The 17968-nt window shown below is 36.6% G+C and overlaps 1 protein-coding gene and 1 long non-coding RNA gene across 5 annotated transcripts in view; one reads left to right on the top strand and one right to left on the bottom strand.

Annotated features, from left to right (window-relative positions):
* The window catches only part of LOC109273744 (uncharacterized), a 52871-nt gene extending 50767 nt beyond the window's left edge, over positions 1-2104 (bottom strand). For 2 of the 3 annotated variants that reach the window (XR_008419496.1, XR_002083232.2), the window contains exon 1: positions 1412-2104. This is a non-coding gene — a long non-coding RNA (uncharacterized LOC109273744). The remainder of the gene's footprint in view (positions 1-1411) is intronic. The other variant, XR_002083231.2, reaches the window with a different exon arrangement.
* CELF2 (CUGBP Elav-like family member 2) overlaps positions 1736-17968 on the top strand; it is an 832193-nt gene continuing 815960 nt past the window's right edge. The window contains exon 1 of one of the 2 annotated variants that reach the window (XM_019460830.2): positions 1736-1820. The gene's annotated coding sequence lies outside the window, so the exon portion shown is untranslated. The remainder of the gene's footprint in view (positions 1821-17968) is intronic. The other variant, XM_019460833.2, reaches the window with a different exon arrangement.

The raw sequence follows: 17968 nt of genomic DNA, 5'->3' as shown, positions 1-17968 counted from the left end.
TGATAAAGTTTATAATACAAGGCAAATATATAGTTTTGCTCATTGCTTCCTCAGTCTTTCCATTTTTGGTTGGTTTGACTTTAGGGTGAAATTTCAAATGACAATATGGATATCTGATATTCAGCTAAGTTTTTACCAATTGAGAAAGCCAAATCATGTTTATTTCAGTTACATTGCAAATCATTTCTCTTTTGAAAATCTGACTTTAAAAAGTCAAGTCCCTTAGGTCAGGCTCACTGTTGGCTTTCAGGGCTTCTCCATATTGTGCAGGAACAGTGAAATGCATTTAAACGGCTTGAGGTAGGGATAAGGGGAAAAGGTTTTTAAAAATACAAAACCTAACAAGTAAAAGTAAATTAAATGCTGTCACATCTGTACGAATAACTTTGCTTCATGTTAGCAGCCACTAGCAAAGAACCATGTGCATTTTATCCTTTACGCCTTAACCGCCGCACCCTGATTATGTCACGTGACACAGTGCTCAGCACAGTACTCGGTTGGAGCAGGAGGATTATCTAAGAAAGTCCGTGCTTTCATAGGAGACCCAGTGCTATATATACCATTCTAGAAGCAGTGCTTCAGATGAAGAGGCTAACGTGTAGATAATCCGTACATGTGCAGGCATGTCATAGCTTCCATACCAAAGTAGCCTACAGCAGCCTCACCTGAAATGAAAGTTTAGCAAACAGCAACCACAACAACAATAAAACTTACTGAAAATCCTCCATAAGCTATTTACGTTCTGACAGAAGGACGGGCTTTATTATCTCCCATGATTCCTCCTGCTACACACTGACAGAATATGCTGCACATGAAGTAGCCATTTTATTTCGTTGGCTAAAATTAAAGTGGTTTTCTACGCCTTAAGGTTAAATATGCAATGTATACCCCATCTCCGTATATGGTTTGTAGCTATTTGCCTCATTCATAAATATGAAAATGAGCTTTTTGCCTTATTATCTCATCCTTTTTAAAAGTTTCTGGTGCTTATGGAATCTCCTTCCTAGGCCCTTCCGTCCCTTGAACTATTCTCAATACTAAATGCTCAAAAATAGAAAAAAAAAAAAAAGCATTCAAATGAGAAGTGGCAACTCTGTTAATCTTGGCATTTCTACCGTCCCTAGAAATTTCAGTGTTTATGACTGAAAGGAAAACACAGGAGAGAACATGTCTTGGAGAGGAGGACAGGACAGTAAGAAATGCAAAGAATGACACTGAACAGCTGAAAACAGTAAAAATGTAAATAATAACAGTAACTATGATTGTTATACATATTTAGAAAAACAAAACAATGAAAGGAAAAAAGAAAACCCAAACAGTAATCAAACCCCATCATCATGAGCTGTATGTGTATCCTTAACATGGAAGGGAATTGCATGCAAAAATCCTTCAAGTAGAAAATGTAGAATACCTTTCCACTGATGATTTTTAGTTGTCAGGACAAGTGAGACCCAAACAGCAGTCAGAATGGTCCCAGCATGCTTGTTTCCTTTTTTTGTTTGCACAGTAGCTGTCAATTCCAGCCTTGCAGGTAGTGGAACCCAGCGGGAAGAAGGGGCGGGACCCAACGATGCAGCCTGAACTGAGAGCAAATTTAAATTACTGAGCCTTTTTTTCCCCCTTTTTTATTTTTCTACTCTGCGACAAACTGAAAAGATTCCAGCACGCTAATTTAACCACCCTGCTTCTTCTTCTTTGCCTTTTTTTTTTTTTTTTTTTTTTTTTTTTTTTTTTTTTTTGTCTCCCTGCTTCCAGGATAATTAAAAGAGAAACCTGTAAAGGCAACACTCCTGTGAGCGAATTTGTGCTGCAACGTGCTGGTAAGAAAACGAATTTAATTTTTTTATCTTTTCCTTTTTTTCCTGCCCCCCCCCCCTGCTTTTTTTTGGCTTTTCTTTTTTTTAAAGAGCTGAAGGCTTTGTCTGTCTAATGCAGTCATAAGCGTGGCATCCCTGCCGTGAGGGGTTAGCATGTAATGAAAAGGTGTAATTGCCTGATATGTGACCCTCGCGTCATACTTATAATGGGTAATAACAGCATTCCTAGGTATCCTGATGATGCTTCTCTCTGCGAATTGACTGGTCACCCAGTTTTAACAAGGTTAAGATTGTCGCACTATGGCAATGAGTTGTTGATGGTTTAGGGTTGACATTTCAGTGTCCTGTCAGGGAGAATGCTTGAGTTCTCCAACTTACTCGTTTGTAGGGGTGTTAGGGTTTTAATAGGTCCGTTACAGACCATAACTGTTCTGTTGTTTACTCACCAAACAGGAAGTACAACAATGAAACTTTTTTTTTTAAGTAACACCGTAATTATCCTAGACTTCCTTAGTCCAGATAATGAAACAGACACAAGTGAGTGCTGAGTAAAGTCATTTTAATCCCTTTGATCTGTAACTAGTCAGGAGTTCATTAGACAGTCAACTGTGGAGAGCCTAGATCATTTGGGGACCTTGAACTGGAGATGCCAACTTTATTCTTGAAAAGGACAAATTTTAATTCAACCCAATTAAATTCAACAAGTATTTCTATAGACTCTGCCTGGGACTGGGGCTGAAAATGTTCTTGCCTGTTATTCTGTTACGGGGAGAAACAGAAGCTAAATGGTATAAATTTTCAGCAACATCTCTCCTGATTTCCATGAGAACTGATCTGATCCTTTAAGACACATTTCAAAACACGTAACTGTTGACTATGTGATGAAGTTCCCAAGGTTAAATCCATAATCAATGTACTCCTTCCTTTGACACATGTAAATTTTATGTCAGTTGGCAACTACGGTCAGTGTATTTTTTTTACTGCATTTTAATATTATAGAGCAGGAAGAACACAAAAAAACCTTTCTTGCAAACCAAATATCTCATTTGAAAATATATCCATGTGGCAAACTTCATTTGAGCTTCTCCAGACTCTCCTCAGAAGCTGGAATATACATGGGAAGGTTTAGGCTTGTCTGTGAGTTGGGCTGGATTTGGGTCAAGAAACTTAGGAATAGAGATTTTCTCTTTTTTACCTTGAAAAATACATGATGGGTATTAAGGAGGGCACCTTTTGGGATGAGCACTGGGTGTTGTATGGAAACCAATCTGACAATAAATTTCATATATTGGAAAAAAAAAGAAAAATACATGTAAGATATCAAGGGATATTTTATGCTGTTCTTCATTGTTGTTTGTTAACTATGGTATTTTGTGTTTTGTTTTTTGTGTTTAATAGATAAGTAAAAAAAGTAATAGGGAGACTGTCGAGAATATAGTTGCCAAATGGCCATTAAGACCTTTTTTAAAGAAAACTCTCCTATGAAAGTTTGAAGATTGTATGTCATTTGCATCTGATAGAGAATATGGCATTCTATGCACTGGTAACATTTGGTCCCTAGTCTCTGTAGCTGTTTAATCTAATTGTGTCATTTCTACATTTAACAGCTCTGAACCATGCCACCCCATGGGTCCTCACTGATGCCCCCCAAATCACTTGAAATGTCTAAAAGGACCTCAGAACATTAGAAAGTGTCAATTGTTAGAATAATTTCTGCCTCTTGCATCAAGAGGAAATACTATGGATTTAGTAGTTCATTTTTAAAATCTGTTTTTATCCGCCAGTAACTGTCTATTAGGAACATTTCAGTTATAATTGGAATAAATTGTTGCCCAGTAACAAGCAAGTAACTCTGAAGCTACTTTCCATAGAATCGGTGACTAAAATAGCTACAAAGAGCTAACTGCAAGTTCAACCAAGGCACCGGCATTTCTTAATTTATTTTTTAATAAAAAAAGATTAATTTCCTTATAATTTTACCATGCTACTTAAACTCTTAAACTTCTTACCAAGGTGTCACCTCCATGAAAATATCTAATTGACCAAAATCCCATCTCTGAAGAATAAAGGCCAGTAGACCTCTGAAAAAAATTTCTTTCTGATTCAAAATAAGAACGAGAGAGGATAAGCACTACCTCTCAGACTATGAGTGTTAACAAGATTCCGGGCTAGCGATACCATTATATGTGGAGAACTGCTATCATCTCTTGCAGAATGTAATGTAAAATTATGGGTTTCACTGTAGGACTCTGTCATTTGAACTAGTAATCAGTCCATAATTCTATAGATTGCTGCAGTTAAAATGATGCTTCCCCCATTAATAAAATATTGAATAACACTGAAATTACTTTAGTTAGATTTTACCCTATCCATTTTTTTTCAATAAAAAAGAACCAGTAATAACCCCACATCCCAATATCTAAGCACGCATAATATCGGAATGTCCTTTCGTCTTCCCTTGCTGAAATGCTATGACATTACAATTTCAAGAGCAAAATTCTTTAACAATAGTTCCGCATTTGCCATTTAGTTCTTGTGGTGTTTGGGAATAGTTTTCAGCTTATAACTGCATGGATGTTGAAGTAGGAAATGCCTTAAGGAGAGGGTGAACGTTGTTTTACACGTAGACATACAAACAGATGGGATTATATATGATGCTGGAATGAAAATGTAAAGGCAATATAAAAGTATAAATAATGCTTTTTGAAAATATGACATTTGCTCAATTCATTATAAATGTTTATTAAGTATCAACTATGTTAGGATCTGTGGGAAATTGAAAAATGAAATAGCCATATCTTGGTCATCCAGGGATTTACAAATGTAGCAGAAGTTCAACTGGTAGACTAAAAAGTGTAATTTGATTAATTAGCCTATGACAAACTCAGCATAGTATGAGGCTCCCGGGATCAAGAAAAATTATGATGTATTGTTTCCAACCTCTTGGAACTGGCATATTCTTCTCACGTTTCCTTCAGCAATTTTTCTATAGCCACATAGGTGTTTTCTCTTTCTTGTGCTTTTTAAAAATTATTATTATTTATTGATGCAGTCTCAATTGTGTATTTTTTTCACTATAATAAGAAGCAAAAAATACTGAGCTGGGCATCAGGAGCTATCCATCCTAATACTTGATTACCAGTGACTTTGTTAATTAATCTTCTTGGGCCTCTGTCTCTTCATCTTTGCCAAGAGGAAGTGGCCCCATCAAATAGTCAAGTTTCTTGACTCTGCCCAGCTGAAGATGGGTAACTTTCAAGGAAGAGAAAGGGGAATGTCAGTTTGGGCAGCCACTGTGGTCAAGTGGTTCAAACAAAATACAAGAGGGCGATGAGTTAATTGACTACAAGTCCTGGCCTGTGCATTTGTGCTTAGCTGATGTGTGGTTAGGCCAGTCCCTTGAATTTGTGCCCTGTTCTCCCTTCACTGATGTGGTAAATTGCCCACAGGACTAGAAAGACACATTGCAACAGAACAGTCAGTGTGTATCAGGAATGCTGTTCTATCATCTGTTGAGATGCTTCCACATGTGACCCAAGAAAATAAAGAGAATATCTCTCCTTGAAACTAAGATGTATAGCAATGCTTTTTTTCAACACATAAAAATATTCTTATGTGCACCAATCCCTAACACTTCAGAGTGATGAAATAATTCAAAAAAGTCAGTTTATAACCTATGCATTAATTAGAATATTGTCTAATGCCTATTACCAAAACTGTTCTAATATACCCATCATATATTTCCTCAGAAAGTATGTAAATGCTTAGTTACACTAAATCTTATAATCCTCTGTTTCCTTCCTGCCTCCTTGGTTTTCTATTGTTTTCACAAGGATGAAGATAGAGAGATACATGAGATATAGAGAGAGAGGGAAACTGGTTTAAGTTTTTTCCCTTTTATTCTGATCTAAAGGTTAATTCATCATTTAGAAACCCAGGTCAATGGAGGGAGGTAGAGAGAAGGCTAGTTGTTCCTAGATTATTTTTGTAGGAAGAGTGGCAAGATAGCACGTGTAATTTCCTCATTCACTCATTCATTCATTCAAACTTTGTCCTTAAATGTCTGTTCTGTAGAAGACACTGATGTATACTGACTAAAGAAACATATATGATCCTCAAGAAGCTTAAACCATTGCACATGACAATATCTTGTTCTTTTTTTGTGGCTGAGTAACACTCCATTGTCTATGAATGCCACATCATCTTTGTTCATCTACCTTTGGACACGTAGGCTGCTTCCATATCTTGGTTAATGTAAATAATTCTGCAGTAAACAAGGGTGCACGTATCTTTTCAAATTAGTTGTTTTCATTTTCTTTGGGTAAATGCCAAATTGTGGAATTACCGGATAGTGTGGTAGTTCTCTGCTTAATTTTTCGAGGAACATCCATACTGTTTTCCACGGTAGCTGTACCAGTTTACATTTCCACTAACAGTGCACGAGTGTTCCTTTTTCTCCACATCCTCACCAACACTTGTTATTTCTTGTATTTTTGATACTAGCCTTTCTGAGAGCTTTGAGATGATAACTCATTGTGGTTTTGATTTGCACTTCCCTGATGAAGAGTGATGTTGAACATCTTTCCAGGTGTCTCCTGGCCATCTGTATGGCTTCTTTGGAAAAATGGATGGATGGACCTAGAGGGTATTATACTAAGTGAAGTCAGACAGAGAAAGACAAATATCCTATGATTTCACTTATATGTGGAATCTAAAACACAAAACAAAACAGAAAGAGACCCATTAACACATAGAATAAACTACGGTGGTTTCTAGATGGGGTGAGGTTGGGGATGTGCAAAATGTGTGAAGGGGAATAAGCGATACAGACTTCCAGGTATGGAATGGACACATCACAGGGATGAAAGATACCGCACAGGGAATATAGTCAAAGGTATTGCAGAAGTGCTGTGTGGGGACAGATGGAAACTGCACTTATGATGAGCAGAGCATAATGCACAGATGTGTCAGATCGCTGTTCTACACCTGAAACGAATGTAACACTGTGTCAACTAGAATTCAATAAACTAAAAAGAAGAATGTAAGAAAAAAAAGAGACTTAAAATGTAAGACATTTTTAAACAAATGGCCACGAAATATGTCCTTACAAGTCACGTTATGTGCTGTGAAGGAAAACTTCAAGTGCTCTGATAGAAACTATGCGGGAGACTAATTGAGATTGGTGAGCTCACACAATGCTGTTCTAACCCAAAGATACACATGCTAATTCTTTCTAAGGGTAAAAAAAAATATATGATTCTATTTCCCCATGTCTTTAGGTAGCAGAGTTAACGAAGTTCTTTGCTACCCTGGATTATTGTAGTAACTTCCTAGCTGGCCCCGAGCTTCTACGGCAATCTCTTCTACCGCCTGAGCGGTCCATTAGAAATGTCAGTCAGGGGCGCCCTGGTGACTCAGCTGGGTAAGCGTCCAACTTTGGCTCAGGTCGTGATCTCACGGTTTGTCTTTCCGAGCCCCATGTCGAGCTCTGTGCTGACAGATCAGAGCCTGAAGCTTGCTTTGGATTCTGTGTCTCCCTCTCTCTCTGTCCCTCCCCACTCATACTCTCTCTCTCTCTGTCTCTCTCTCTCTCAAAAATGAATAAACGTTTAAAATTTTAAATATATTAACAATTTTTTTAATGTAAGTCACATGGTGTTACTCCTCTGTTCAAGACACTGCAATAAAGATGCCTTAGAAACTTGTAACATTGGTTTCCAAGAAGGGAAACTGGAAGCCTGGGACATAGGGATGAGAGGATGGCTTGCATTTACTATATGCCCTTTTATACCTTTTGATTTTTGATATCCTATTCATGTACTGCAAATTTGACTAAATAGGTTGACTATGTAATTTGTCATTTAAACCTGGACACTTTTGAGAGTGAAAGCATTAACATTAATAATCACTGTGGGACAACCACATAAAATGGAGTTGTCTGGGCCAACAAGGATAACATAACCCTACATATCTCCCTGACTCTTGCTTCTCACATCCCCTAATATTCTAGGCATGTTCATGTACTTTTACACACACAGAGCATTTGAGGTCTGCTCCTACTCCAGGACCTTTGCACCTGATCTTCTCTAAGCCTAGATCATGCTCCTTCTAGATATCCATATCTATTGCTTGTTCACTTCCTTCATGTTTTGCCCAAATATCACCTTCTCTGACCACCCTTTTTGTAAGTACAAGTCACTCTAACCTTCTTTATCCTCCTTCATGGCTTTCTCTCCAAAGTTATCACTTCTTTTATAGTGCATCATATACTGTGTAATTAATTTATTGTAGAACTGTCTCCATTAAAAAGATGTTTCATGGGGGCAGACATTTTGGTCTGTTTTGTTACTGCTGAATCCCTAGGCAAGATATACTTAGCACATAGCAGGTGTTCATTAAATACTTATTTAATGAATGTCGGATGTCACTATTATCCTAATCAGTAGACTTTAGGCTGTGCTCTGGGCTGGGCTCCAGAACTGGGTCTCAGTACAGAAGTGCAGGAGATTGGCTGAGAAATGTGAGGAATGGAGTCAGGGAGGCTGAGAAAGATCCAGAAATAGAGCCAAAAAGTAAAATAGAATATCCAAATAAGTATCAAGTTCAAGAACTCAGATGAAGACACCAAGAAGAGTGGAGACATAAGGCATCATTGGAGATGATGAGACACAACCAGTGGATTAGATGGCAAGTAGGGACAGTAGTAGACAGTTCTATGATGTCCTGTGTATGTGCAGCATCTGCTGGAATGTGGACCAGATCATCTAAAATAAGGTAGTTCTTTCTTACAAGGTAACGTTGGCTTTGCTGGGATCCCTACAAGACTTTCTTAAGGAACTGTATCATCCAAAAGAAAGCAAGGTTCAAGGGATCTGGGAAACGTTTTACTAAAGTTGCTTTTATAGCCACAACATACAATGTGAAATTTTCTGTGTACCTTTTTTTTAATGTTTATTTATTCATTTTTGAGAGAGTGGGAGGGAGAGACAGAGAAAGAGGGAAGGAGAGAACCCCAAGCATGATCCATGCTGTCAGCATGGAGCCCAATGCAGGGCTTGAACTCATGCACCATGAAATCATGACCTGAGCCGAAATCAAGAGTCCGACGCTTGACCAACTGGGCCACCCAGGCACCTCTCTGTGTACTTTTTAAAGTAGCACTTGAGCAGTACAAATAGCATTCCTCAGAATCTGTGAGTTATAGGATGATGTAAGCGGACCACAGAGAAGTGGACAAAACTCGTTCTCTTGTTCATGTTTAATTCCACCACATTTATATGAATATGTATATGATACACATATTAATAAGCATATTAAGTCAGCCCTATATTCTACGGATGACATTATGGGAGATAATGATTTCTGCATATTCATCTTCTTAAAGGTTCTTACAAGAACATAAAGATGGGATGGCTTGCTTTTCTGGTAAAGACATACCTCGAAGATGCACTACTTTTGAGTATTTCTATTATACTAGGAATATCTATTATCCAGCTGACCTATTTAATTGAGGGGTTGGTGGTGAATCCCGAAAACCCTTCATTTTGAAAGATATTTGATAGGGATTTTAATCAACTAAATTGATGTATAATTTACATACAATAGACTGCACCCATGTTAAGTGTGCAGTTTGAGGAGTTTTTAACCAAAGGTGTTCACTGTGAAACCAGTACAGAAATTAACATAGTACAGAACATTTCCATCCATACAAAATTTCCTTGTCTCCCTTTGCAGTCAATCCTGTGCTCCACACCTAGCCTTTAGGCAACCACTGATTTGCTCTCTGTCACTACAGGTTAATTTACATTTTATAAAATTGCATGTAAATGGCCTCATGCAGTATGTACTCTTCTGTGTGTGGCTTGTTTCATTCAGCATAACGCCTTCAGATTCATACATATTGTTATGTGCATCAGTAGATTTTTTTAAGTTTCTTTATTTTGAGAGAGAAATAAAGAAAACAAGTTGGGGAGGGGCAGAGAGAGAATCCCAAGCAGGCTCTGCTCTGTCAGCGCGGAGCTCCATGCAGGACTCGAACTCATGAGATCATGACCTGAGCTGAAATCGGGTGTTGGATGCTCCAGTGATTGAGCCACCCAGGTGCCGCACATCAGTAGATTTTCTTTTGTTGCTGCATTGTATGAATATGCCATACTTTGTGTATCCATTCATCTGTTGACGGGCATTTAGGTAGTTTCCATTTGGAAGCTGTTATCAACAAAGCTGTATGAACATTCACCTACAAGTGTTCATGTGGCCATAGGAGGAGTTCTTTTCACTCAGGTAATAGATAAAAGTAAGAATGCTGGATCTTATGATAGGCGTATATTTAACTTTAGAAGGACAAACCAAGCATTTTCCCGAAGTGTTGTAAAATTTTATGCTTTATCCAGCAGTGTACCAGGATTCTAGTTGCTAGATATCTTTGCCAACAGTTGAAACTGCCACTCTTTCCCATTTTAGCCATTCTAATGGGTATGTGGTGCTATCTCACTATGGTTTTAATCAGTATTCCCTGAGAAGTTACGACGCTGAACATGTTTTTATATACTCACTGCCTTATTGTGAGGTGTCTGTCCAAATCTTTTGTCCATTTTTCTCTTAATATTTAGTTGTAGGAGTTCCTTTCATATTTTGGGGAGAAGTCTTTTTCAAATATCTGTATGGAGACTATTTCCTCCCAGTATGTGACTTTTCTTTTTGTATCTTTTGGAACACCTGGGTGGCTCAGTCAGTTAAGCGTCCAACTCTTGATTTTTGACTCAGGTCATGACCTCACAGTTCATGAGATGGAGCCCTGTGTTGGGCTCTGCACTTGGGATTCCATCTCTCTCTCTCTCTCTCTCTCTCTCTCTCTCTCTCAAAATAAATGAATAAACCTTAAAAACATTGTGTCTTTCAAGGAGTAATATTTTTCAATTTGGATTAATCCTAATTAAACATACTATGTAATCAGTGTATGAATTTTTTTCTTCTATGGTTCATACTTTTTGTGTTCTAAGACATCACCTATTAGGAAGTGAAAAATATTTTTCTTTTGTTTCCCCCTATAAGTTTTATAATTTCAGTTTTAATATATACATCTATGATCCATGTTAATTTTTATCTTTGGTATGAGGTGAAAAATCAAGGTTCATCTTTTTTTATGGATATGTAAATGCTTCAATAGCATTACTGATAAACTCTTTCTCCCAATTAAATGATCTTGAACTGTTTGCCAAAAACCAATCGACCATATATGTGTTGGTTGTTTTCTGGAATCTCTGTTGAGTTACATAATCTATGCTTTCACAATTCCACACTGTAGAGATTCCCCTGGCTTCGTACTAAGTCCTGAAAACAGGTAGTGTAAGTTCTTTTTCAAAATTACTTTGGCTATTCTAAGTTGTTGTCATTTTCATATATTTTTAGGATTAGCTTGTAAATTTTTCCCTCAAAAAGGCTGCTGAAATTTTTATTAGAGTTTTATTTAATATATAGTTCAATTTGTAGAGCTGACATTTTAACTACCTTGAGTCTCCATCCATAAACATTTATTTAGTTGTTCTTTAGTTTCAGCAATGGGTTGTACTTTGTGTAAACAAGTATATTACCATTTTTGTTAAATTTATGAATTAAGTATACAGTGCATTTGGATGTTATTAAGGTGGACTTGTATTTTTTTTTATTTCATTTCCAACTTCTGTTGCTAGTATATATAAATACTTGTGGCTTTTGTGTACTCACCTCCCATAATGCTATCCTGACAAATTTACTTATTAGTTCTAGTGCATATTTTTTGCATATGTATTTCTTAGGACTTTCCAAATACAATGTCAACTTTTGATCAAAACACTTCATCTTTTCAAATTTATATTTCTTTTATTCCTCATCTTAACTGATTGAAATAGCCAGGATTTCCAGTAAAACATTGAATCTAAATAGTGAGAATGAACATCCCTTCTTGTTCTCCGTCTTAGGGGGAGCATTCAGTCTTTCACCACAGAGTATGATTTCCATGAAGGGTTTTTCAACACACCCTTTACCAAATAAGGAAGTCTTCTTTTCCTCCTTTGCTGAAAGTCTTAACAATGAAAGGGTATTGTCTTTCTATATACTGAGGACTTATTTGCTAATATTTTTATTAAGGATCTTTGTGTCTTTGTTCATGAAGGTACGGGTTGGCTCCTTTCTTCTCTTTTAATGAATGTGTCTGCTGTGCTCTCAGAATAATATTTATCTTATAAGATAGGTTGGAAAGTATCCTTCCTTCTTTATTTTTCTGAAATATTTTGTGTAGGATTAGATTTTTTTTCCCCTAGATGTTTGATAGAATTTATCAGTAAGGTAGCTGGGCCTGGAGTTTTCTTTGTGGGAACACTTTTAGTTACAAATTCAATTTCATTCATAGATACAGAATTATTTAAATTTTCTGTCTCATCTTATGTTAACTTCGGCCATTTGTGTTAGTCAAGGAATTTGTATATTTTATCTGAGCTATCACAATTATAACCATAAAATGTTTATCATATTCTCATATCCTCTGAGTGCTATAGGATCGGTAGTAGCATTTTGGCTTTCTTAATATTAGTAGTTAGTGTTTTCTGTTTTGCTTTTTTTAATCCATCCATTCATTTTCTACTTCTGCTGTAGCGTATTGCCAAAACCTTAGTGACTTAAGCAATTTAATAAGTTTCTTACTGTGTAGTTCTGTATATCAGAAGTCTGACAGATCTCACTGGGCCAAAACCAAAGCATCAGCTGAGCCACATTCATTTCAGGAGACTTGGGAGAAGGATCTCTTTCCTCACTTGTTTGTAGTTTTGGCAAAATTTGATTCCTTGCAGTTGTAGACTGAGACCCCATTCCTTTGCTGATATCAGCTGGGGGTCATTTCCATCTTCTAAAGGTAATTTCTGGGTTTATGGACTCCTTCTACCTTTGAAGCTGGAAATGGTGTGTCAAGTCCCTTTCACCCTTCAAATCTTCCTTCCTTCTTCCATCTTATTCTTTAACCCAACTGGGAAAGTTCCTCCACTTGCAGAGACGCAGGTGATGGCATTGGGCCAATCCAAATATTGAAGGAGAACCTCCCCATCTCAGGGCTGTAGTCACATCTGCAAAGTTTTTCTTGTCATCTAAGGTCACATATTTACAGGTTCCAGGGATTAGAGCATAGATATCTTTGGGAGTCCAGTTTACTTCCTTCTATGCTAGAAGCATACCTAATTGACTTTGCCCTTTTTTTTCTTTTTCTAATATATGCCTTTGAAGCTGTAAAATTTCCCCAACCACCACATTAGCTATGTTCCACAAATTTTCATTCATATTGTCTTCATTTTTTATTCCATTCAGGATAATTTTAATTTATTTGTGATTGCTTCTTTCTCCCATGGTTTTTAAGAAGTGCGTTACTTAATTTCTAGATACTTTGACTTTTTCTACATATATTGTTTTTTGTTGCTGATATTTGTTTTAATTTAGTTAGGAGATAAACTAGTAAATCAGTTTTGTTTTTTGTTTGTATGGTTTGCTTGTTTTTAGGGGTTAATTTTGCAAGGGGGTTGTTTGTTTTTCTTTAGACTACCATTTCTCTTTTAAAGAAATTAAGAAAAGAAATATGTTTATATAGCCTGAACACCTTCCCTTACATTATTTGTAATACAATTCTGATAATAAATTTTCTCAGTTTTTGTTTATCTGAAAATGTTTTCATTTCACTTTATTTTTTAGGATAACTTTAGAATTTATTATTGACACCTTTTTTTTTTTCTTTTAGTAGTTTTATTGTGTCATTTCAATATCTTCTGGCCTCCATAGTTCATTTGTAGAAGTCAATAAATCATAGCATTCTGCACCTATTATTAATGTGTATGTTTTCTCTGGCTGAGTTTAAGATTTTATTTGTTATCTTTGGATATCAACAGTTTAACCACAATATTTTAGGAATATTTTTCTTTATTAAGTTACTTGTATCTGAATTTAACAGTTTCCATCAAATTTGGGAAAGATTCTGCTATTTTTCATTCAAAAAAAAATGTTTCACGATCATTTCTCCCTCTCTTTTAGGAACTCCAACTACGTGTATAACAGCTTACCCGATATTCTCTCATAGGCCTCTTAGACTCTATTTATTTTCCTTCATTCTTTTTTTCTCTATTTTTCTAATTGGGTAATTTGCATTGGTCAATCTTCAAGTTTTGTGATAGCTTATTCTGCTATCTACAATATACTATTAAGCCTATCTAGTTAATTTTTAGAGTTTATTGAGTTTTTCAGTTACCAAATTTCTTTTCTATGGATTTATTTCTTTTTTGAAGTTTCTTATATTTTCACTCACTGGCATCATAGTTTCTTTAATTATTTGAACATATTTGTAATCACTGCTTTAAAGTTTTTATCTCCTAAATCCACACCTGGGATCACTGGAAGTCAGTTTCTGTTGACTGTCTTTGTTTCTATTTATGGGTCACACTTTCTGTATCTTTGCATGTCTAGTAATTTTTGGTTGTAAACTGGACATTAAAGATAGTACATTGTTGTGACATTGGATTTTGTAGTATTCTGAGAATTGTGCTTAATTCAGTTAATCTTCCTGAACATGAAACTCAATGTTTTTTTCTTGTAGTATGCAACTACTGATATCTCTAAACTGTTCTTATGAATTCCAAATGCTTTTATTAGTCTAACCTCTTGGAGTTCTTCCCTGTGCCTGTGTAACCTGACAATGAGGGATTTTGGCCAAGATTTTATTCATATTTTGAGACTCCCCTTTCTATAGCCTTTTGCCTGTAGGAATTTCCTTCTAAATCTAGCTTGTGTGGCATATCCTTAGGATCTCACTTTTGAAACTTCAAATCCCTGAGGCTTCAGCCTTCTGCTGGCTATGTTTCATGCAACTGGAAAATGTATTCAGCTTAGAAAGCAGAAAAATTATATATCTTGCCCCATGCATCTTTTATCTTTCAAAAGTAGATTCCTCTCTGACCTCTTCCTGCTTTGTTGCAGGCCCTATAGAATTTTCCCTCACTATGCATAGTATATCTGTCAGCTAGACACTGCATTTTTGGTTTCCTTCCTCTGCAATTGTCTTGCTCTCAGAGCTTCATCTTTACATTTCCAAGTGCTTTGCCAGTCGTAAATTCTGATTTCTGCACACATTTGACAAGACTTTGTTTTTCCACCACCATTTTCCTCTATTGTCACCATGGGAATTGGGAAATACTCCCAATTCTTACACGTTGTAACTATGTGTTTCTTTCTTTCTTTTTTTTAAAGAATAAACTGTTCACGGCTTTGTACACTCTTGGACACATCCAGTATCTTGAAATTAATAGGGTTTTTTTGATGTTTATGTAGTTTTTATCATTGTTATCTGTGGAAGGGTTGGCACAACCACTTAACTCTACTGTCATGACTGTAAGTTCCTTTTGTAGGCATATTAATGTATTTTCTGTGTCTGATATGTCATAGGGACTATTTAAAAAGTAAGAAATAAACTAATCCAAAGAGAAAACTCTTTGACTTCTTCATGTATGACAATTTAAACCTGCCCTGTGGTTATTACAATCTCTTATTAAATGGTTAATGCATTCATAACTCACTCATTTTAAGAATTGAAAGCACTCAATTTTATGAAAACGTATATGAATAAAGAGTATTTCATTAAGTTTTTTCTAGTTTAGAACAAACTGACAAGATTCCAGTCCACTAATCTAACAACATCAGGGTCTCATTGTAGATGACTACGGACTCCAGTGATGATTATAAGTATGTTAGTGTCATATATAAGGTAGATAGTGAAGTAACCAGTTGTCCATCCTTATTCTTTAACTCGGGCTTCAAAGAGTGACTATCAAGTACCACTGAAAGAAACTGGGAGATCACAGGACCAATCGTTGGTTTTCTCCCTCATCCTCCTCAAAATGCTGTTTACAATGATAACAAGCAAATACACATGAAAGAATATGCATTGGGGAGTAAGCAGTTCACCTGTGTTTATGAATATAAGAATTAAATATCCTTGCCATTGGGCTTTTGGGCACTATTGCGCATTATATTGAATCCCACCACAAAAAGATATATGTTGAGGTCCTCATCCCCAATACCTCACACTGTGACCTTAGTGGAAATAGAGTCATTATGGACAGATGGACAGGATTGGTAAAGTTTTAGAGAACATCCAGGCATAGGGTGAGTTCCTAATCTAGTATGACTGGTGGGCTTAAGAAGATTCCATGTGAAGACAGAGACATGCAGGGAGAACCCCTTATGACAAGAAAGCAGATGTTACAGTCATGCAGCTTCCAGCCAATGAACATCAAGATTACTGTCATACCACCAAAAGGTAGAAGGAGGCAAGAAAGGATTCACTTACAGATTACAGAGGAACATGGCCCTTCCAACACCTTGATTTTGAACTTCTAGCCTCCAGAACTGTGAGACAATACATTTCTATTATTCTAAACCACCCAGTTCATGGTGCTTTTTTATGACAACCCTAGGAAACCAATAAAGGTGCCATTGCTAGATACATGATTTGCAGGTCTAAGTAAAAATAGTCATTTCAGAAAAGTAGTCATTTTTCTTTTTTTAAACCTTTTTAAAATTTGTTTAATGTTTATTTTTGAGAGAGAGAAAAAAAGAGTGAGAGCAGGGGAGGGGCAGAGAGAGAGGGAGACACAGAACCCAAAGCAGGCTCCAGGCTCTGAACTGTCACCACAGAGCCTGATGCAAGGCTCAAACTCACAAACCACGAGATCATGACCTGAGCCGAAGCCAGATGTTTAACTGACTGAGCCACCCACGTGCCCCTAGGTAGTCATTTTTCTAAGGAGAATCTTAAGAATAAAATCCTGTTAAGGAGGGCATACGCCATAACATATTGAATAGATGTTTGATTGTTCTTGATGTCCTTGACGCTTTTATTTATTTTTTATTTTTTGTTTATTAATTTATTTTGAAAGAGAGAGAGAGAGTATGTGAGCAAGGAAGGGGCAGAGAGAGAGACAGAGAGGGAGAGAGAGAGAGAGAATCCCAAGCAGCTTCCATGCTGTCAGCACAGAGCCTGACACAGGGCTTGATCTCATGAACTGTGAGATCAGGACCTGAGCCAAAATCAACTCGGATGCTTAGCCAACTGGGCCACCCAGGCACCCCTGTTACTGAGGCTTTTAAAACTGCAACTGTTATATGCCTATGTGTATCCATCATATTTATTATGCAGCTCAAAGGAAATAATCATTAAATCATTTAAGGGAGAACTAAGGCTCCTTATGCTAAATTATTTGTCCGGAGTCACATAGTAAGCTCTTGGAAGAACTGGAAAAAAAAAGCATGTAATTTTTCACTCCTAGTTTACCCTCTAAACTGAGCCCTTAAATATCAAATATGTGATATTTGACACTGAATTTTAACAATTAAAAATTTTAATATCTAAAAGAGAAAGAGTTTAAACTCTGACAAACCATGGATTAGAGCTTAAAAAAAACTTTGAATTTTATAACAGTGCTGTTTTCTGTAAGATTGTCAAGGAAGACCTCTCTGGGAAAAGTACCAGATTCTAGAGTGATATGAAAGAGGAAGTCATAGAATATCCAGGGAAATATCCAAGGGCAAAAGGAAGCAGCATATAAAATAGCACTGTAGCAAGAACAAGTGTAAAAGAATAAGCTATCAGCATGACTGAAGCAGAATAACAATGAGAAGAATGGTAGGAAAGGAAAGGGATCATACCCTGTGGGCAGAAGTTGGCAAAATTTTTCTGTGAAGAGCTAGTGAACATTCTAGGCTTTGCCGGCCATAATGTGTATCTAGCAACATCTCAGCTCTGCACTGTGGATGAATGAAAGCAGCCATAAATAGTTTGTAAATGACTAAACATGGCTATGTTCCAATAAAACTTTATGGACATTGAATTATGTAGTATGTTCACGTGACGATCATTTAACAATATAAAAATCATCCTTAGTTCATGGACTGTACAAAAACGGTAGTTTGCCACTCCTACTGGCATTGTAAGAAGTGGTAAGGACTTCTGATAAAATTCTCTGTGTGAGAAGCACTCATCAGCAGGGTTTTGAACCAAGGAGTGACTAGATCTGAATTGTATCTTTAAAGGATTGCTGTGGCTGCTGTCTGGAGAGTAAAGTGTTGAGGGAAGACACATGGCA

This window comes from Panthera pardus, unplaced genomic scaffold (assembly GCF_024362965.1).
Source record: "Panthera pardus isolate Hobbes unplaced genomic scaffold, ASM2436296v1 HiC_scaffold_6, whole genome shotgun sequence".
Taxonomy (NCBI): domain Eukaryota; kingdom Metazoa; phylum Chordata; class Mammalia; order Carnivora; family Felidae; genus Panthera; species Panthera pardus.
This window is presented reverse-complemented; position numbering and strand designations above follow the sequence as displayed.